The sequence below is a fragment of the Callorhinus ursinus genome, unplaced genomic scaffold (genome assembly GCF_003265705.2).
Source record: "Callorhinus ursinus isolate GAN/ISIS: 27379988/994484 unplaced genomic scaffold, GSC_fseal_2.0 scaffold30, whole genome shotgun sequence".
Classification (NCBI taxonomy): Eukaryota; Metazoa; Chordata; class Mammalia; order Carnivora; family Otariidae; genus Callorhinus; species Callorhinus ursinus.
The window spans coordinates 17,313,801-17,335,008 of NW_027397092.1; the positions used below are offsets into that span (position 1 = coordinate 17,313,801).

Sequence of the window (21,208 nt, forward strand, 5' to 3'; positions counted from 1 at the left end):
AAGAAATGGAAAAACGTTCCATGCTCACAGATTGGAAGAACAAACATTGTGAAGATGTCAATGCCTCCTAGAGCAATCTACACATTCAATGCAATCCCCATCAAAATACCATCCACTTTTTTCAAAGAAATGGAACAAATAATCCTCAAATTTGTATGGAACCAGAAGAGACCCCGAATAGCCAGAGGAATATTGAAAAAGAAAAGCAAAGCTGGCGGCATCACAATTCCGGACTTCCAGCTCTATTACAAAGCTGTCATCATCAAGACAGTATGGTACTGGCACAAAAACAGACACATAGATCAATGGAACAGAATTGAGAGCCCAGAAATGGACCCTCAACTCTATGGTCAACTTATCTTTGACAAAGCAGGAAAGAATGTCCAATGGAAAAAAGACAGTCTCTTCAACAAATGGTGTTGGGAAAATTGGACAGCCACATGCAGAAGAATGAAACTAGAACATTTCCTTACACCACACACAAAAATAGACTCCAAATGGTTGAAAGACCTAAACGTGAGACAGGAGTCCATCAAAATCCTAAAGGAGAACACAGGTAGCAACCTCTTCGACCTCAGCCGCAGCAACTTCTTCCTAGAAACACCGCCAAAGGCACGGGAAGCCAGGGCAAAAATGAACTATTGGGATTTCATCAAGATAAAAAGCTTTTGCACAGCCAAAGAAACAGTCCACAAAACCAAAAGACAACTGACAGAATGGGAGAAAATATTTGCAAATGACATATCAGATAAAGGGCTAGTATCCAAAATCTATAAAGAACTTACCAAACTCAACACCCAAAGAACAAATAATCCAATCAAGAAATGGGCAGAAGACATGAACAGACATTTTTCCAAAGAAGACATCCAAATGGCCAACAGGCACATGAAAAAGTGCTCCACATCGCTCGGCATCAGGGAAATCCAAATCAAAACCTCAATGAGATACCACCTCACACCCGTCAGAATGGCTAAAATTAACAAGTCAGGGAACGACAGATGTTGGCGGGGATGTGGAGAAAGGGGAACCCTCCTACATTGTTGGTGGGAATGCAAGCTGGTGCAACCACTCTGGAAAACAGTATGGAGGTTCCTCAAACAGTTGAAATTAGAGCTACCATTCGATCCAGCAATTGCAGTACTGGGTATTTACCCCAAAGATACAAATGTAGGGACCCGAAGGGGTATGTGCACCCCAATGTTTATAGCAGCAATGTCCACAATAGCCAAACTGTGGAAAGAGCCAAGATGTCCATCGACAGATGAATGGATAAAGAAGAGGTGGTATATATACACAATGGAATATTATGCAGCATCAAAAGGAATGAGATCTTGCCATTTGCAACGACGTGGATGGAACTGGAGGGTGTTATGCTTAGTGAAATAAGTCAATCAGAGAAAGACATGTATCACATGACCTCACTGATATGAGGAATTCTTAATCTCAGGAAACAAACTGAGTGTTACTGGAGTGGTTGGGGGTGGGAGGGATGGGGTGGCTGGGTGATAGACATTGGGGAGGGTATGTGCTACGGTGAGCGCTGTGAATTGTGCAAGACTGTTGAATCACAGATCTGTACCTCTGAAACAAATAACGCAACATATTTTAAGAAAAAAGAAAAAGAAGAAGATAGCAGGAGGGGAAGAATGAAGGGGAGTAAGTCAGAGGGGGAGACGAACCAGGAGAGATGATGGACTCTGAAAAACAAACTGAGGTTTCTGGAGGGGAGGAGGGTGGGGGGATGGGTTAGCCTGGTGATGGGTATTGAGGAGAGCACGTTCTGCGTGGAGCACTGGGTGTTATGAACAAACAATGAATCATGGAACAGTACACCAAAACAAATTATGTAATGTATGGTGATTAACATAACAATAAAACAATTAAAAAATTAATGATGTACTTTGTGTTGGCTAATTGAATTTAAATTTAAAAAAATAATAAAAAATAAAACTTCCACGTATAAATAAAAAAAAAAGACACATACTCATTTCGAGATGATACAGGGGCTCTATAAAATATTTGCCATGAAAAGGTGGCTTTGGGTCTGACAGGGTTAAAGAAAAGTGATCTATGTGAACAATTAGAATCTGTGGCCTTCTTTTTTATCCAGTTTTTTTTTTTTATCATGATGAAATATACATAATGTAAAATCTACTATCTTAACCATTTTTAAGTATACTGTTCAGTGGCGTTAAATATATTCATAATTTTGTGCGACTATCAACATCATCCATCTCCGTAACTCTTTCCATCTTGTAAAATTGAAACTCTGGACCCATGAGATAATAGCCCCCATTCCCGCCTTCCCCCAGCTGCTGGCCACCCCCATTCTACTTTCTGTCTCTATGATTTTGCCTACTTGAAGTTATCTCGTGCCAGTGGAATCACGCGGTATTTGTCTGCTCGTGAGTGGCTTACTTCACTTCACGTGATGTCTTTAAGATTCATCCGTGTTGTCGCATGTCAGAATTCCCTTCTTCTGTAAAGCTGAATAATATCCACTGTATGCATAGACCACCTGTTGCTTCTGCACTCATCAGTCAGTAGACATGGAGTTGCTTTCAGGTGTTGGCTATGATGAGTAACAGTGCTATAACCATGCATGTACAAATATCTCTTCAAGACCCTGCTTTCAATTCTTTTGGGTATATATCTAGAAGAATTGCTGGGTCATATGGTAATTCTATTTTTTTTTTAGGGTTTTATTTATTTATTTCAGGGAGAGAATGAGTGGGGAGAGGGGCGGAGGGAGAGGGAGAAGCTCCCTGCTGAGCAGGGAGGCCGATGCGGGACTCGATCCCAGGAGCTGAAGGCAGACGCTTAAGCAACTGAGCCGCTCAGGTGCCTCTATTTTTAACTTTTTTTGGAAAGATTTATTTATGTGAGAGAGAGAGAGAGCGCGCGCGTGTGCACACACACACACAAGGGGGGAGGGGCAGAGGGAGAGGGAGAGAGAGAATCTCAAGCAGACTCCCTGCTGAGCACAGAGCCCCACATGGGGCTCCATCTCACGACCCATGAGATCATGACCTGAGCCAAAATCACGAGTTGGGCACTTAACTGACTAAGCCACCTAGGTGCCCCAGTTTTAAGTTTTTTTTTTTTTTTTTTGAGGAACCACCATACCATTTGCCAAAGTGGCCTGTGCCATTTTGTATTTCCACCAACAGTGCACAAAGGTTCAAATTTTCCACATACTTGTCAACATTTATTTTCTGTTTTTTGGTTTTTGTTTTTTTGACAGGGGCCATCCCAGTGGGTGTAAGGTGGTGGTCTTACTTCTTTTGACAGTCCTTAGTCCTGAGATGTTTAAGATAGTGGGAGAGCGTGGGAGTGCACCCGGGAGTGAGTGGCCCTGTGGATATGCCATGCACACGTGCATACCTGTGTACAGCCCCAGCCTATGAAGGCCAAGCGTGGGGAGGCAGAGAACGCAGAGCCACATCCTGGGGCCATGGAGCCCACCCGGTCCTCGGGACGAAGCGGGCAGCAGCCCCTGAGGAAGAGGCTTCATCTTGGCGCACGCCCCACTGAGGAAAGAGGCCTCACGTAGGCACCACGGGGGAAAGGGCCAGGACCTGCCTCCTTCCCCCTTTCTGCAGATCTGGGCTCTTTTCTGTCTCTCTTCTTCCGGGACATCCCTGGGGAGGGCAGGAGTGCTCTGGCCAGCAGGTGAGGAGCCTGGGGCCGGGGAGGCCTCTGAGCACCTGTTTCGTATGCCTGGCACGGCCTGTGGTGCTTTCCTCACCACGGTGTTGGCTCGGGGTTGTTTGCTCAGACACAGCGATCTTCAGCTTCTGAGCTGAGCCAAGGAGCCACTTGGTTTTAGAGGCAACCAGCACAGATGCTCCCCCTGTGTAGGAGGGGTCTGTAGACTGCAAATCCATGCCATCGAGCGACGGTCTCCAGGAAAGAACTGCTCACATGTTAGCACGTCCCACGTTTCTACCTGTAGAAGCTTTGCTGGGCTCATGGGGACATTTACCTTGGAAGGAAAAGTATCACAGGGAAACTGCCTGAGAATGTCTCAGAAAAGAGCATGTGCGCTAAGCCGGGGATTCGTGCCTTGACATGGGCTTGGCAGGAAATAGCATTGCAGAGAAGAATCACCTGAACAGAGATTCTGAGGTCTGAAGATTTATCTGAACCCCTCTGACTTATGGGACTGACAGTAAATCCCAGGTCAACGTGAAACAAAACAAAACTCCACAACAAGTTCTGAAGGAGAACCACACAATCTTTGGGGGAGAGTTTTGGATTCTTTCCAGTGCTCGAGCTGCTGGGAGGAGGGTGGGGAGGCTCTTCTTCCCCGCGTCTGCACCGCTGTTCTGGAGATTAACCACCCTGGAAACCCATCCCTGTGGAGGGAGCAGCGGAGACTCATCTCTGTGAAAGCCGGCCCCAGGCGGGCCGTGTCTGGGCCAGTGAGCAGGCCGTGGAGGCCCTGGTTCGTGTCCAGATCCCAGAGCCCAGCAACACGAGGAGCCAGGGGCTGACAGGGAAGGGCGGGCAGGGGGCACTGAGTGGGGAGACCAGGCTGTGGCTCCCCTGACCGCTCAGAAGGCCCCTCCTCCTGCAGCAAATGGAGCTATTCCAGGCACGGCTCAGCACCCGGCGGGCTGCTCGGTTCCCTCCCCGGCAGGCTGGGCCAGGAGCCCGATGGCATGCTGGTGGAGGTTCTCTCGGCAGATGCACATGCTGGGAAACCGCTTTGCCCTCCACGTCCTCCTTATTCTTTTTTTTTTTTTAATTTATTTATTTGACAGAGAGAGACACAGCGAGAGAGGGAACACAAGCAGGGGGAGTGGGAGAGGGAGAAGCAGGCTTCCCGCGGAGCAGGGAGCCCGATGCGGGGCTCGATCCCAGGACCCCGGGAGCACGACCCGAGCCGAAGGCAGACGCCCAACGACTGAGCCACCCAGGTGCCCCCCTCCTTATTCTTAACTTCTCGGATGCCAGGAATGGCCTTGATATTGCCTTGTGTGGCATGACAATGCATTCAGGAGCTTTAAGAGGGCTCAGGACCCACCAGAGATGGGAGCGATAGCAACCCTGCAGGACTCTCCCAAGGAGAGCGCGGGCCGCTCAGAGCACCCCGGGGGGTGGACAGGTGGGGGCAGTGGTCCTCAGCTTGCGGCTCTCAGCCCTGAGACCCGAGCCGGCCTGCCACCTGCCTGGCGTTTTGTGCGCACACCCTTTGAGGCCTTTCCTGCTCCAGCTCCAGCTCCCTTCCCTTCAAATTCTAGCCTTCCATGCTTGCAAAGAGACCCCGCGAGCCATAATCGCGGAGAGAACAGGCTGCTCTATAGCAGGAGGCGGAGGGAGAAACTGTGCCCCACGTGAGGGGCTCTTCCTGCCAGCCGCCTTGGCTCAGGGGCCCAGGGCTTGGGCTGACCCTCTTACCCAGTGCCTGGAAAAACTGGGGATCCCCAAAGATGGGGATCTCCAGGGCCTCCAGTTGGGAGGAGTGACTGGCAACCACTTTCCAGGGCCGGTGTCCCTTCAGGGGGCCACAGCTGCACTCAGTGAGAGCATTTCCATGTGACCCAGAGGGGTAAGATGGAGGGTGGTGGCTGAGCATGGTAGGAAAGAAAATCTGGAAAGGTCCCCATTGCAGGATGCTCTTCAGGGCCCTCAGACACAGAGCCACCAGAGAACAGCTGTTCTCAGGGAGTGCGGAGTGGCTGGACCCCCGCCTGAGCTCAGAGGGGCCTTCAGTGCCCCATGGCTGACCTCTGGGGCAGAAAAGAGCCCGAGGACCAACAGAGCTTTATTTTTGACACCACTAATAATTTTTACTGCTCCCCTTCAAAAGTCTCTTCTCGTTTCAGCGTGGAGTCTAGAATGGTCCAAGGTCCAAGCTGACATTGCAACCATACTCTTCAGTTCTTAGGGAGTTGCTTTCTGTTCCAAGTGCTGTGCTCGCATGACCGTCGGTCTGTGCCTGCCACACGGACGGGGTCATTTTCTTCCACATTCTTGTGGAGTTTTCTTCACCCTCTGGACCCCTCTCTCTGCCGTGGTGCCCCTCTTCCTGGGGCCTCCTCTTAGTGACACTGTTGGCTTTAGCCACCTCTCTGATTTGTCATGTCCTCTCCTCTTCCCAAAGGCAACCTGAGCAGCAGTTACACTTGCGTGGGGACGTGAATGGGGCAGAGCAGGTGGCGCCTCTGGGTGCTGGTAAGATTCTCTCTCTTGCCCCGGGGGCTGGTCACAAGATATGCTCTCTCCAAAAATTCATTGAGCTATACATTTATGATTTATTCATTTTCTCTGTGTGTTATACTTGAATAGTATGCTTATTTATTTATTTAGAGTGCAAGCATGGAGGGGCAGAGGGAGAGGGAGAGAGCGAATCTTTTTTTTTTTTAACATTTCACCTTTTAAGGCAAGTTTGTGAAAATAATTTAATACAACCAGATCTCTTCATGAACTTTCAGCTTAAAACGTTTTTTACATAAGAAACATACAAAAAAAATTCTGTTTTATAAAAAGCCACCTCAATACCAGAAAAGAGTAATGAAGGATTTTGAACCCAGTTTACTTCTTAAAGGATGTTCTTCCCTTGTCTTCAATTCCAAGTACTATTCATGATCTTTAGAGCCAGTTTTGCTTCAATGCTTCACCACATCAACCCAGTCCCATCCTCGAGGCAGTTCTCCTCTGTGATGTGTTTTATCTGCCAGCTTATGTTTCTCTGCTTTTGAAAGCTGTTCTTTTTTTTCTTTTTTTCTTACTCGATGGGGCTGTATTAGGAGTTTCAACGGAGATGATACTGCTTATGGGTATCGTAGAATTCACAGGCTGGTGAGTCTCCATGAACTGCTCCTTATTGTCCTTGGCATATTCAAACAATGTGTAGGTCATGGCGGTCCCGAGATTGACCTCCACTGCTTCCTGTAACTTGGCTAATATGCTCTGCTTTACAGCCGATGATATGGTGGTGTTAAAAAAAGCGTCCATAGATACAATTGGAGGTGTTTGGGGATATGCTTCTGTCCAGGAAATCTCTATTAAGAAGGCTTTGGGATCACCATTTTCACCTATCCTGTATTGAAATGACACTGGACTTAATTCCCAGAAGCTTTCATCTCCTTCATAAATAGAACGTAGAGCTTCCAGTTCCATCTCTTGGTCCTCGTTGGCACTCATGGTGCCGGTTGTGGGACGCCCCCCGGGAGGGCGTCTGCGACAACGAGAAAGGGAGAGCAGCGGCCCCGAGCCCGGGGCGTCCCCATTCCGAGCCCTGGGCTGCGGGAGGCACACCCCTCGCACGGCAGACGAGAGTCACGCACGCCACCCGCCTCTGGGCAGTGCGAAGCCGCCTGCGGGGGGTCTGTGCGCGGGGAGCGGGGAGCCCACGGCCGCCGAGGGTGGGGCGTCGGGGCGACCGGGTGGGAGAGAGAGAGAATCTTAAGCAGACTCTGAGCTCAGAGTGGAGCCCAATTGTGGGATCTCACGACCCTGAGATCATGACTTGAGCAGAAATGAAGCGTCAGATGCTCAACCCACTGAGCCACCCAGGCGCCCCGATAACATGCTCATGTAAAAGAGGTGACGTGGCGTTCCTCAACAGCTGAAAGCTATCAGTTGCTTTGGGTAGGAGCTTTGTCCTTGGCCAGGCCCAGGCCGGGGTACACGGAGGAGGGCGTGGCCTGGCTGGGAGTCAGTGGTTCCTAGGAGAGGGTCACTGATGTGGCGCGGCTGTAGCTTCTCTGGTCCCTCTGGTCAACAAGTTATCTTGGATTGGGCATCCTTTTGGCCAGGCACCATGTTGTCCATCTTCCCTGGACGTGTTGCTTCTTAGCTCAGGCCTGGGTCTCTGGGCAGGAGGATGGGTGTAGCACGGGCTTTGCGAGCAGCCTTAGGAGAAGGAATGGAAGAGGCTGAGGGTCAGGAGATCCTCACTGTCCTGGGGCATCCTATGTCACCCCCATACTCAGCTCCCGAGAGGAATCTGATGCATGCTCACCGCAGAGCTAAGGCACCGTCACGGGCTCTGTGGGCGTGGCTCTGAAATGCTGTCCCATGGAATACTGCCCCACCTCACAGGCCTGGATGGCAGTTGGTGGCTCTTGGCGAAGAGGTATTGGTGTGGAGGTGGCTGCCCAGGCACTCTGTTCTTGCTGAGGGTTTGCCATGGGCCCTGGCACACAGGGGGCTGGCCTCCTTGGAGCCCCAGGGGTCAGGGCCAGTTAGTAAGGCCCTAGGACCCTGTCACAGACCATGCCCTTGCCTGTTCTGCCCCAGTTTGCCCCGGCTCCCAAGGTTGTGAGGACTGAAATGAGGCTTCAGGCTCAGGTACAACTCAACCTCCACAGCCCTGGCTGTTTGGCTTATGTGACCCAGAAATGGGCACCAAGGGTCACCTGCTCAGAGAGGATGGGACAGACCCTTGTGCAGCCACACCTCCCAGCCCAGTGACGTCTGGGCAGCAGGACGGACGGCAGGGCTGGGCCTGGAGGCCTTGCCACCAGTCCCCTCCATGTGAAGCACTCTCCTGGGCAGCATCCTCACCTGCCCTTCCGGGCATAACTCATTTCTCCACTCCTAGAAAGCCATCCCCCTTGCTGTGGCAATCAGGGTCCAGACCCCGCACTTGATTTTCAACATTAACTGCCCCCTGGCACTAACTTATGCTTTCCAACATGTGGCACACACCCACAAAACAGCTGGGGCCTGCTGTGCCACAGCAGCGGGGGACAGGGACAGGGAGCGTGGGCACCCTTCCTGCAGTGACTGTACCCGCCACGCCCGCGCCCTTACCCATGCTTGCCAACTGGGGACAGACGAATTGATCCTTAGGCAACGTGACTTTCGGATAATTTACACCGAAGGAGCAGAAGGCGCTTTACTCCACAGCAGGAGATAATTTATAACCAGTCTGAACACCTGGCTTGGCAGAGGCGGTGACTCTGGAGCTCCCCCCTGCTCTGTGGACTCGTGAGCACATGAATTACCACCAGGCTTACTGTAACTGTACATCTCAGGATGAACACAGGCCAAAGAGGCACGGGGCAAAGAACTCTGAACCCTAGCCACTTGCCGGCAGCGCCCATCGTCTGGAGGCTCCAGGAAGCACATCTCCATCCTCCCCAGCAAGCTGGGCTATCCAGCTGGGGGAGGAGACGGGGGTGGGGGGAATGGGGAGCGAGCACAGCCAGCCTTGAGCAGTCCTGAGGTCCTGTCCCCATTCACTCAGCAGAGATGCACTTGGGGTGTAGGTGCACCGAGTCCTGGGCCAGGCATCGAGGCAGAGAGGGGACAAGGTGTGGGCCCTGCTCTCCAGGAGGTCGGGCCCCAGGAGGTGGAAAGATGAGCACTGTGACGGGCCACGTCCTTCTCTCTTGCAGCTGGGGAGGGCTTGCATTCAGGGAGGTGCTGGGGCAGGGAGGCTACAGGCCCACGCTGTCAGCTCGGGGACGCATTCTTCCCAGTAAGGCCCCGTAAGGCCCTCAGCCTGCCCTTACCTGAGTGTGAGACTGGGATGGGCACGCCAGGCCCGGCCTCCGGACCAGCTGTGCACTCTTACCAAGCGACCGTTGAGGGAGATCACGCCGTGCTCTTAGGTGGGGGCTTGCCCCTGGGAACCCTACGACAGGGCCAAAGGTACATTTCTCAGCTAAGAAGCGGGCTGTCAACAATCCTCTGCAACTAATTTGTGCACACACTTGGCCTTGTTTTTAAAAAGGAGAGGAGGGAAAAGACGTGGCAGGCGTTTTTGCTCGTTTAGTTGGGGCGCATTCATGCTGCATCAAAGCCCACAGCGAATTCAAGGAGTGGGTCTGGATCCACTTATCAGGATCAAATCCCCCTGAGCAAACAGCCCTGATTATAGCTTTAAATGGCTTAGAAGAACTAATGGATCACAGAAAATAGCGTGGGACTAAAAGTAAATATACAGTGAGGGAGCCTGATGGCGGCGGGGAAGTGGGGCTCCTCCATGGGGACACCAGCCGTCAATCCAGTTCAAATGGCACTCCTGCCTTAGGAGACTCTTCTCCCAGCTCGTGTCTCCAGGTGTCAGGCTGCATGTTACACAGTCGAGACTGTACACCTCTCGGAGCTTTGTTTTTATTTATTTATTTATTTATTTATTTATTTATTTATTTATTTATTTATTTTTAATGTTTAAAAAAGATTTTATTTATTTGACAGAGAGAGAGCACAAGCAGGGGGAGCAGCAGAGGGAGGGGAGAAGCAGGCTCCCCGCTGAGCAGGAAGCCCAATGCGGGGCTTGATCCCAGGACCCAAGATCATGATCTGAGCCGAAAGCAGATGCTTAACTGGCTGAGCCACCCAGGTGCCGTCTTGGAGGTTTAAATATGCACCAGGTACCGAAGGACCATCGTTTCATTCATCAGAAAGCAAACCTAAGAGCTGGAGAAGTGTCCTTTGCCAGATCGGCTAGCTCAGTAGAGTTGATATGACTTCGAAGTGAGGGTTACTGGTTGAAGAAACAGATTTCTTGCCTACAAGTCGCTCATGCTCGTGTGGCCCTAGAGGGTGTTGGGTGCTCAGAACGTGTGTGGAGGGTGTCTGGCAGGGGAGTTCGGAGGGTGTCTGTGTATCGCAGGTTGTGTGTGAGGGCAAGACGGAATCCCCGGACGTGTCTGCCTCCCAGGTCACCCATGGGGAGATGTCCGGTTGGCAGGTGAGCTCTGGGGAGGGGGGGTCTGGGCTGAATGGAGCCTGGGACTCTTGGCCCTGCCTGCCCCGGGCATGGTGTGATGAGCGCTGGGCAAGACAGCCCACCCCACCACGTGCACTCTGAAAACCGCCAACTGCCCGGGGATGGGGCAACTTGGGCCACTCACTGGCTCTGCCCACAAGGGGCCCCCGGGGGGGGTGCCCCCATCGCATTGCTCCTGGAGGCCCAGGTGTGGTGTGCCAGCCTAGTGAAGGTAGGGCCCTCTCGGAGAGTGGCTCCTGCGGGTGGGACATGAGCTTGGTCCCCGGATGGCCCCTTTGCCCCGCTCCCCTCCATCTTCCCGCCCTGCTGTCCACAGGCACCATCGTCTCTCCTCGTTGATGTGGGTACTGACTCTTCCTCCTGCCAGTGCCTTTCTGGCTTTCAGAGGCTCAGTTTCTTTGGTTAAAGGGCAGACAATCACGGGCTGGAGCAGGGGGAGACCAGAGAGGTGTCCATGCGCTGCCCAGTCCAGACCCTCCACTAAGCTCTAGACCTCCTACCGCACTGCTGGCCTGACATCTCCCCACACCTGGACTCAATGTGGCCTGCTTGGAACCTTCCAGGAGACTGCTTCTCCTTTTATGCCCGACCCAGCCAGTGGCCCTCGGCCAAAGCCCCGAGCTGTGCAAACCACACTTCAGACATCACCCCTGAAATCCCACCCATCCCTGGCCAGTCAGTCATGGCTCAGGCCATTTCTGCCTCTTGAGGGTTTCCTACAGCATCTGCTCCAGTTCAAGGTAACCCTCCACACTACTTGGATGACCACTCCAGCCTGGGAGCCCTCAGACTCCAATCGTGTCCCAACCAATCCCCCTCTACTCAGCAGCTGGAGGGATCTCTGGGGGCACCCAATTGCTGCAGCTGTCTGGCCTCATGTAGCCCCTCCCGGCTCGCACCCCTGAGCCACCTTCAGCATCTCAAACTGGCCTGGCATCACCTCTGGGCCATGGCACCACAGCCCTACCTTGCCCCGCTTGGCAAATTCCTCATCGTCTCTGCATCTTGGCTGGCGCACCGCCGGCCTGCACGTCACCTCCCTACTGCTCCCGGCTGGCCTGGCTGGGTTCACACACCTCTGTGTCCTTGGAGTGCCCTGGGCAAGCCCTGCACAGGGTTTATTGTCTCCGCTGCCTCCACTTGTCCACTCTGCCCTTCTTGTCAGAGCCCAAGAACCCGTGGGCACCATAGCAAGCGACTGGCACACAGCAAACACATGGCAAATAAACGAAGGAATGACCAAATGGATGGACATGGAACTTTCATCTACAGTGGCTCCTATTGAGACATACATATGTTTCCTTCTGCCCCGAGTCCAGGAAGCCAGAAAACAACCACTGGGTTAACTGAACATAGCTACTCCATGCTCACAGGACTTCCTTCTGCCTCCACTTGGAACCTTCTGTAGCCAGTCCCAACTCCTTTGCATAAGTGGGGACAGGAGAAGAGAACTGAATGAACAAGGCCCTAGCATGAGGTGCTCAGATCTTCTCTCCCTGTGCCCCATTTCCTCATCTGTGCAATGGGGCTGGTAATCTCCGTCCTTGGGGCTGTTGCAGGAGTTGGTGGCTAGGATGGCACCTCACCTGGCACAGAGGAGGAACACTCTGGATGGCTGCAAAATCCTCTTTGCATTTTAATGGGTACGATTCCCAAGACCTTTGGAGTATGGGGTGAGGGTGGGGTCCATGGAAGGTTCTGGAAATCCAACCTCTTTCCAGAGCAAACACCTCCAGGGGAACATCCCTTTCCCTTCCGGCACTGAGGAGGGCACCCATGAAATGGCTGTAATGGAAATATAAATTGTCCTACTTCAAAGCACTTTGATATTTTATAATGACCATTATAAACCTGTTCTCTGCATACCACATAAATACTTCAGTCCCACACCACATTTCCTGGTATCTCTAAAGACACCAGGAGAAAAGCAGGGGAGCCATAAAAGAAACATAAAAATACAGTTGCAGATGAGCCTAAAACTCATTTCTTTGAAGCCTAATTGATGGGAAAAGCTTCTGGCCCCAGAGAACTTAAAGGCCCATCATGCAGATATTTGATTAAGTGTCCCTGTATCATGGACCACACTAAACGGGAAATCATTACACCATAATTGCAAATACATTAATAAAATGATGATGTGGGTTTGTTCAGGACATAAAGAAAGAATGAAATAATTCGCTCAGATGACTCAACAGAAATGTAGGGTCTGCCCCTGGGATGGTTGGAAGCAAGGGCTATTGGGGTCTCAGTCTTGCTGGCCCCCCTGGAGAGGGGGGCCTGACCTCTATTTAGGGAAACTCTGGGGTCGATGGAAGCATAGTCAGGCTTCAGAACCGCAGCAGGGATCCAGGTATGTGACCCCTGAAGGTCCTCGGAAGTTCCTGTCCTTGGGGACCTCCAACCACTAATGTTCCTGCCACGCAGTCGGGAAGGGTGGCCCAGGGCTCTCTCAACAGCTCCTTCAGCCATCCCCTCTCCTCCATGACTAGAGGAGAAGAAACGTGTGCAGGAGTTCAGCCACATTTGCGTTAATGACCCCAGTCCAAGACAAAGCCATGAGGACTATCCTTAACCGTGAGCTAGCTTGCTACAGGACAGGAGCTGGGCTCAGCCCCTGGCTCTCAGACCTCTGAGCACCGCCAAAGGAAGCTCACCAGCCTCTGTCAGCCCTTCTCCTGCATGTGTTCTCAGACAAGGCCGCGTGCGACGACCTGTGTGTGTGTGTGCGCGCTCACGCGCGAGCATGTGAGCCTGTGGCTGGGGGAGGGAAGGGGAGGTGGGATAGGTCTCACGGAGGCTTCATGGGGGACCTCCTTCCTCTCTCCCCTGTTCTAATCTGCAGGTGGAACACAGCCACCTCCCAACACCTTTGCACCAACTTCAGATTCCGTTACCTCCCTGCCCACTACCCCATGCCCTGCTGTCTGCTCATCTGTAACCCATCTGTCCTTCCAGCCCTGCTGTGAAGCATTCTTCCTCTAGCAAACTCTAGCTACAAACCCTGGATATACCACTGACAAGCTGTGTGACCTCAGGTAAGTTGCTTACCCTCTCTGAACACCGTCCACGGTACAAGTACTGTAGGAGTACCTCTTACTGACCTACCAGAAGCTTCGAGCACACTGCAGTCTACCCCCGGCCCCAGGCCCACAGAGGTTCAGGTACCTGTAGCAGGTGCATGAGACGGGGGCTAGTAGCTGCTCCAGCACTATCTCTCGGGTGCCCATATCTTCCCGTGTGACCTCCCCGGCTTCTGAGCCACCTGCACAGTGCTGTCCCAGAGGGGGCCCACAGGATCCCAGGAACGGACAGGGAGCCGACAGGAAGGACAGCTGGCAGGGATCGCCCAAGGGGAGGCAGGTCTTGCGGAGTCTGAGGCCGCATCGCTCAGAGCTCAGGGAGCAGAGGGGTTGGAACCAGGAGGGAAGAAGGTGCTGGGCCCTCATGTGGCCAGAGATACTGGCAGGGGCAGGGGTGTGAGGAGAGGCCTGTGCGGGTCAGAGAGCTCAGGGAGGAGGCAGGAGTGAAGACAGCTCGGAAGCAGAGGCACCGGCACAGTGTTGTCACTGAGCAAAGCACAGTGGCAGGAAAAGCGTGGCATCTTGCAGAACTCAGCCCCGTGCGAGCAGCACCCTCCGTCTTTCACTTGCAGTACCGAGCAGGGAGGCAAGCTGTCGACTTGCTCATTTGCTACATTATCACTCCGCACACCCGAGGAAGGAACAACACTGGCAGTTGGCTCCTGCCTGTGGGCTCTGGCAGGGGCTCTGTCTGTGGGTCCAGGCGCACAGGGGCACCCTGACGGAGAGCTGCCTGCAGCTGTCCCTGCACAAGGCCTGCTGGGCATGCCCTGCCGAACAAGAGGCTGCTGGAGAGCTAGGGCACCGCAGGGCCTCTGGGCTCCCACAGCATGCACACGCACACCAACATGCATGCAAGCTCACACATATACACAATGCACATACACGCGTGTGCACGCGCATATATACACAAGAACACACGTGTACACAATGTATACACGAGCACACACATACACGATGCACACACACGTGCGCACACACAGAACGGAAAGAGGGCAGTGATATAGAGAGGAGACATGGGCACGCGCTGGTTGAGACAGGAAGAGGTGGGATTGGTCTTTTGCGGCCGCCACACCAGCAGCAGCTAGAGTAGACGGGACGTCAGGCAGAGCTGCTCAGGGCCAAGGATGGGGCGGCTGATGGGCCCCAAGGGGACCTGTTACCTCATGGATGCCTGGCCTTCAAGGCTTATGTGTGCATGTCTGATGGCAGCCCCCTACTGAATTGAAAGTGTCCCCAGGGGAGCTCATTGTTTGAGACAAAAGAGTGCAATGTTCTTCTCGATGAGCCTGGGTGGTCTTTTTGCTGAGCATGTTGGCAGTGGGGGTGTTCTTCATCTGCGGAGAACAGGAGAGAAGGGGTCGAACCCAGACAGTGTGGCTGAGTCTCATCCCTAAGCTGCACCGTGGCTCATAGCTGTAAAATTAGAAAGAGCCCACGGTGCTGGGAAAACTTTTTTTAAATTCAAATATCTAAATTGTAGCCCTCAAAGTTCCTCCTTCGTGAGGATCCTGAGAAAATATGGAGAAAGGAAAAAAATCATCATCAGTAAATCTCAGCCCTCGAACAACAAAGGCCACCTCCATCCCTTTGGTCACCTGCCTTCAAGCTGCATGATTTTGTGTGATGGCAATCACAGCACACCTGACATTGGCCTTTTTGACCATCTCCCAGAGGACTCCTGTTTCTGGGTGCTCACGGATCCTTACCCTCCAAGGGGAGCTGCTTCCCACCCTCCCTGGAAAAGCCCCGTGGCTAGCATCATCCTAGAGACTTGGAGGGCTGTTGGGGCCTTTCCTTCCTTCTGAGGAGAAATAGGCCAGGGAGCATCTAGCCAGCCCATCAAGATGAAAGATGCTCCTGTCATGTGTTTTATGCATTATAATGAAGGCTCAGGCCACAAGTCCTGGAAAAGTCTGTTTTCTTTCAATTAGCAAGAAGTAAAGCCGGGCATAGATTTTCCTAGCACCTCTGGAAAAACAGAGATAGTTGATGGATCTGTTCTCTGAGTCCTCTGTGAGGGGGACAGAGAAGGATTGGGGCTAGCTCTGCTGTGTCTCCTCTGGGCCACGAGCCGTGCCTACCGAGGGCTGGGCGCTCAGCAAAGACGTGGAGGCCGCCCGAGGCTGGCCCAGAGCCACCTCTCTTTTGCGGGAACGTGTGAGCAGCCCTGCAGCTTCCCACAGAATGTGCAACACAGGGAACTTTTCAAATACCTCATCATCCTCCTGAATCAGGGGGTTTGAGAATCTTAGATCTCCTAAAACCACATGTGTCAAAAATACACATTTTGGTCAAATTGCTTAGCACATGTGAAGGACAACTCTGACCCCAGCACTGAAATATAAAGTTTTGTAATGAGGGGCTGCAGTTTGGTGAGATTTGTTTTGCTGTGTTCAAGGAAGTAGGAGACATTTTTATTAAGGCCACAGTTTCCATTTACTGGGCTTCTACTCACTCCGTAAGACCTAATTCTGTATTGTTATTCTGAGAACAACACCATGAATTCAGCCGCTGGATTGTGAATTTCCTCCAGCAACTTCTCTTTAGTCAAGACCAGAATCTCAGTGGGTGGTAATAAATATCAAAGTACAAGATGGTTGAAGGAAGCAAAGTAAAAACCCCAAATCAAATATGATTATTGATCAACACTGAACTGCCTTCATCATCTCTATGCTAATTCCAGATATATACATACATATTGGCATTTTTATTACATAAATACATTGACATTTTCAGCTGAGAAAATATATCGAGCAATTCAAAATTATCATCTTTGGAGACCAGCAAATAAATAGAAATACAGTGAAAGGCATAGAACAGAAAAGGCAGTGAATTCTTAGAGGCATGAGATAGCGTGTGAAAATTAGTTGGGTAGAAATTTGTCAGATGTGTAATGCGGCATGACTTTTCAAAAAGTCTTGGAAGCAATATATGCATATCATAAAAGCAAAACGCCCTAACTTTAGATCAGTTAGGCAGTCTTTCTTGCTCCTTTCCTGAGGAAGACCATCCAATCCCAGATCCCTCCCTGTTACTTCTAACTTAAACGAACTATAATATTAATTTTTACCTTGTTACATTCTGGAACTATAGGTAATAAGCTTAAGTTTCTATCCACTGACTCTAAAAGTGCAAATGAGGAACATTTCCAGCGCTCTGATGACATAACCATCCTCCTCGCAGGAAGACACAGGGAACCATGCCTCAGGGACAGAGGGGTGTGGGGTGGGGGCAGGGCGTGTGTGGCCCAGCCCAGGAGACCCACCTGTGCTGCCTGAAGGAGACTGTTCTAGGCTTCAGAGTCAAAACAGCTCTCTTCCCCTTCCTCTTCCCCCCATTACTCAACATGGTGACCTGTTTTAGTTTGCTGAATGTTTGCCATGTCCTTCTTGTTTGGCAATTTTTAACTGCTTTAAAAAAATGTATTAAGATTTCTTCTTTTTCTTATCACATCACTCAGGCCTTAGAGCTCCTTAATCTTAGTTTTGTGAAATCCACTTTCTGGTTGAGGACGGGGTTCCTGGAACCTTGAGCCTTCCTCCTTCTCACGTGAGGATGGGACTCCCAGGTGTCTTAGACAGCCGGCCCACCTGTCCTGCTGGGACTGCCTTTAATGTCCCACGTGGATTAGTTCTGTGGTTTCTTGGACCAGCTCTTCTTTTTAGATTATTTTTCTGTTTCACTGCCTTATGCCCCCTCTGCTTTTTTTTTTTTTTTTTTTTTTTTCCCAGCCAGAAAGAAGGTAATTTTCGAGGGCTTTCATGTCTGAAAATGTCTTTATTTGGCTTAGGGTCCTAGGGAAAAACTGTTTTCCCTCAGAAATTGGAAGGCAACCGCTTCACTGCTTTCCAGGGTGACAATGCCTATATGATAAGAACGGTTCCTGAGTCTTTGTTGATGACATGTCTTTTTTCTCTGGAAGCTTTTAGAATTTTCTCTTGATCCTTGATGTTCTGAAATTTCAAGGAGGATAGGCAGCTATGTATCTTCTTTCATGCCCCCGCTCATTTCTCAGTGGGTCCTTCCGTCTGAGGGTCTTTGTTAGTCCGGCTCTCGGAACTCTCCTTCTGTTATTCCTTGGCTGGTTCCCCCCCTCCGCCCCGTCAGGTCTCTCTGTGACTAGTCTGGCTGAGTAGGTGGATATTAGTACTCCTGGCTCCCCCCGTCGGGTCTCTCTGTGACTAGTCTGGCTGAGTAGGTGGATATTAGTACTCCTGGCTCCCCCCGTCGGGTCTCTCTATGACTAGTCTGGCTGAGTAGGTGGATATTAGTACTCCTGGCTCGACTGTCCCTGGCTCTTGGTTTGTCTCTCGCCATTTCCACGTCTTTTAAAATTTCTATTATGTGTTACTTTCTTTGACTTTTTCTCCTTCGATTGAATTTTAGATTTTAACAACTGTATTTTTAATGTCTGAAAATTATTTCTTGCTCTGTTCTTCTTTTTCACAGCAGCCCTTTCTTATTTTATGGAAACATCATCTTCTCATGTCTAAGCGTTTATTAGATGAATGTGTTTCACTTTTGTTCCCTACCCCCCATAGTGAGTTCTTTTGTTCACCTTGGCTCCTCTCTTTTATGCTCTTGGTTCCCCCCAAATGTCTCAGGATCCCTGTTTGTTCCGTCTGTATGTGATTAGGCGGACTGGCGCAGTTGGCTGGCACCGGGTCCCTCCGTGGCTGGCCAGGTCTCTTTCCCTGGGAGGGCTGGCCGTGAACTCCGGGCATAAGGCCAGGGCTCACCTAGGACGCACGAGTAGGGAGTGGGCGGACACAGGCGAGCCCGTACAGCCCTCCTGGACTCTCGGTTCCTCCAGGCCAGCTCAGCACCATGCACTTTCCGCTTCTTAGTCCTCAAGAGGACCTTGCACAAGACAAGGATGAAAAAAACCAAACCAGACAACCCTTACAGTTCACTGAGGGCCTACTCTGAGCCTGGTATTTTCCAGCTGCTTTCTTTCCATTTATCTTACTTAATTCCCCAAACAGCCCTGTTTTCCAGTTTAGAGATGAGGAAACAGACTCAGAATGGAAGACACCTGCCCAAGTTCATACGTGTGGGATGTGGCAGACACGGAAGAACCCTGTTCTTGGCAGCCCCAGAACCCTGTCCCTTCCAGCACGGCCCGCACACTTGTCTGAGGCCACAGAGGCCAAACATTGTAACTCCAGGGGAGCTACAGTCACACCAACTGCCCCTCACATTGTCACTTCCAAGCTGTGCATTTTATAAATTCATAGCATAGATTACAATATGTAATATAATTGCCAGGTCTGATCTTGAGCAGAAACAGCCTCCTTTTTGGATATGTAGCCCTGTGGCAAGCCTCCCTGTATCGTGGCCAGGGAGGTGGGTGTTCTGATTAACCCAATATCCCTGTGGTTAGTAAAGAGCTTCCAAGGAAGATCTTACTAGAAAGAACTGACACTCCTTCCATGGGTCACTCATAAACAGGACTCTAGGCTCCAAAGTCAGGACTTACCTACCCCATAGGGACTTCTGCTTCTCCAAACACAAGAGGGCAAAAATACACACTGCAAAGCAAGCTGGTCTTGCTCTGATAACCTACAGGCTAGAGCCTTCATTGGCAACCCCGGCGGTGGCAACACCATCTGCCCACATTCTGGCTCAGAGAGGCTGGTCACAGGTGGGCTGGCCAGCCAGCCTCCCAGAGCACCAAGCCTGACTCTGCCCTTTGGTCAAAGGCCCTGGAGCTTCTGGACAAATCCAGCCATGTGAGGCCAAAACACACCCTGAGCCGTCGGCCCCCACCCCTACCAGGGACAAACCCTACAGACCCCGTCTCTGTTGTGAAACTTGCTGGCCACGGTACCGGCAACTTTCGATCAGCAACAAACAGCACCTTGTAGGCCAAGGAATTAATGTAGAAAGCAACAGAGGGCTTAGTGGGCTTTCTCATGGGCGCAGAGCTACCAGAAATAGTCTCCCTGGTCATGATGTAGGACCCTTTCTCCCTCTGCTGCTGCGGATACCCTAAAGTCAGTTCACGCACGGGTTTACCGAGAATCACAGCGGACTTGGGAGGCAAGTAGAGCCTGGGGCATTACCCCCATCTTATAGATAAGCAAACCGAGGCTTGGAAGTGAGAATATTAGTCAAATTCTTCCAGGGGCGTAAAAGAGTAGCTTAGGAAATGAGTTTTCTTTACTAATTCAGTTTTTAAATTCGAATTACATTTTGATCCAGAAAGTTGCCGTAGGTGCCATCAGAAGCACAAAGGCTGTTTGCTAGAAAAAACCTTGTTCTGGAAAAGACCTGAGAGGCCTTCAGCTCCCTCAAAATGTGCCGTGACTTGAGTTGAGCCTGGTCGAGCTTTCTAGCTCCTCTGGGCGGGTCCCTAGCCTTCCCTACCCCTGCCTGGGGGACAAGGGGCCCTGGCTCCAGTTGCCCCAGGGCTCCTGGCCCCCTCCCAGCACTTCCAGCTCACAGTACTAGGACCCCTTCAGAAGGCCCTCCCCCATGACCGGGCCTAAAAACTGAGGGTACACCGAGGCAGGCAGATGTGGGCAGAGGTGCAGACCAGGGTTCAGCTGCAAAACTTCCTTCGCTTTTGAAACTCTGCCGATGGGGAATCACCCTCCCCACCTCACCCCCAGGTCTGAGGAAGTCCCTCGGAGGGTTTCCCCAGGACAAAGCAGGCGAGGGTGGCCCCTGGTGCTGGGTGGCGGGAGGCCACTGGCGAGGTCCCAGTGTGGTGTCCGTGGTCCCGCCTGGCGGTGCCCTCCCGGTACCCCACCCCATCATCCCGCCCGTACCCGTCACACACTCGGCTCCCTCGTCCGCTTATTTTATGAATGCATGGAATGTGAAATCCCCAATTCTGAGGAGATGGAAGATGGAATGTATTAGCGGCAGCCAGAGACAGCAATGAATTCTACAAATAGCTTTCTAGAATCCCTCGTTCAAGTTCACAAATCAGGTCCCAAACAACCCCGATTCTACATGCTCGCAGTTGGAGATGGCTGGCTTCTCATTTCAGGCAAAACCATTTGTCTTGGGCCCCATCTTGTGCGTGAGATGTGGAAGCCTCGGACTGATCCTGGCTTTCCCAAATTGCCTCAAATTGCAGGACAGACAGACCCTTCCTCACACATGTCCATTTTGAAAGGACTGCAGATATCCAGCTGGAATGCCGGAGTCAGGGGTCGCCACAGCCGGTAGGACCGAGACTCGGCGGTGTCAACTCCTGACTCAAGAGACAAGAACACTAAGGCCCGGTCTATCCAAAGCCATCGCCAGGGGAGCAGGAGAGTATTTCAAAAATGACAGCCAGTGGTTTTTCATTTTGAGCAGATTATTTTTTCTTCTAAGTTCTTCTGCCATTAAAACTAGACGTGAGGCTGAGTGTTAGGTCCTCAGGGGAGAGTATGGTGCACAGAACACAAAGGTGTAAAATTCGTGGCTTTTAAAACTC

The 21,208-nt window shown here is 51.5% G+C and overlaps 1 protein-coding gene and 1 pseudogene across 1 annotated transcript in view; both read right to left on the minus strand.

Moving 5' to 3' along the window:
* Positions 1 to 21,208, minus strand: part of FSTL4 (follistatin like 4) — a 408,583-nt gene that overhangs the window by 140,905 nt on the left and 246,470 nt on the right. The gene's annotated exons all lie outside the window — the stretch shown is intronic.
* On the minus strand, positions 6,401 to 7,290 carry LOC112815118 (RWD domain-containing protein 4 pseudogene; annotated as a pseudogene).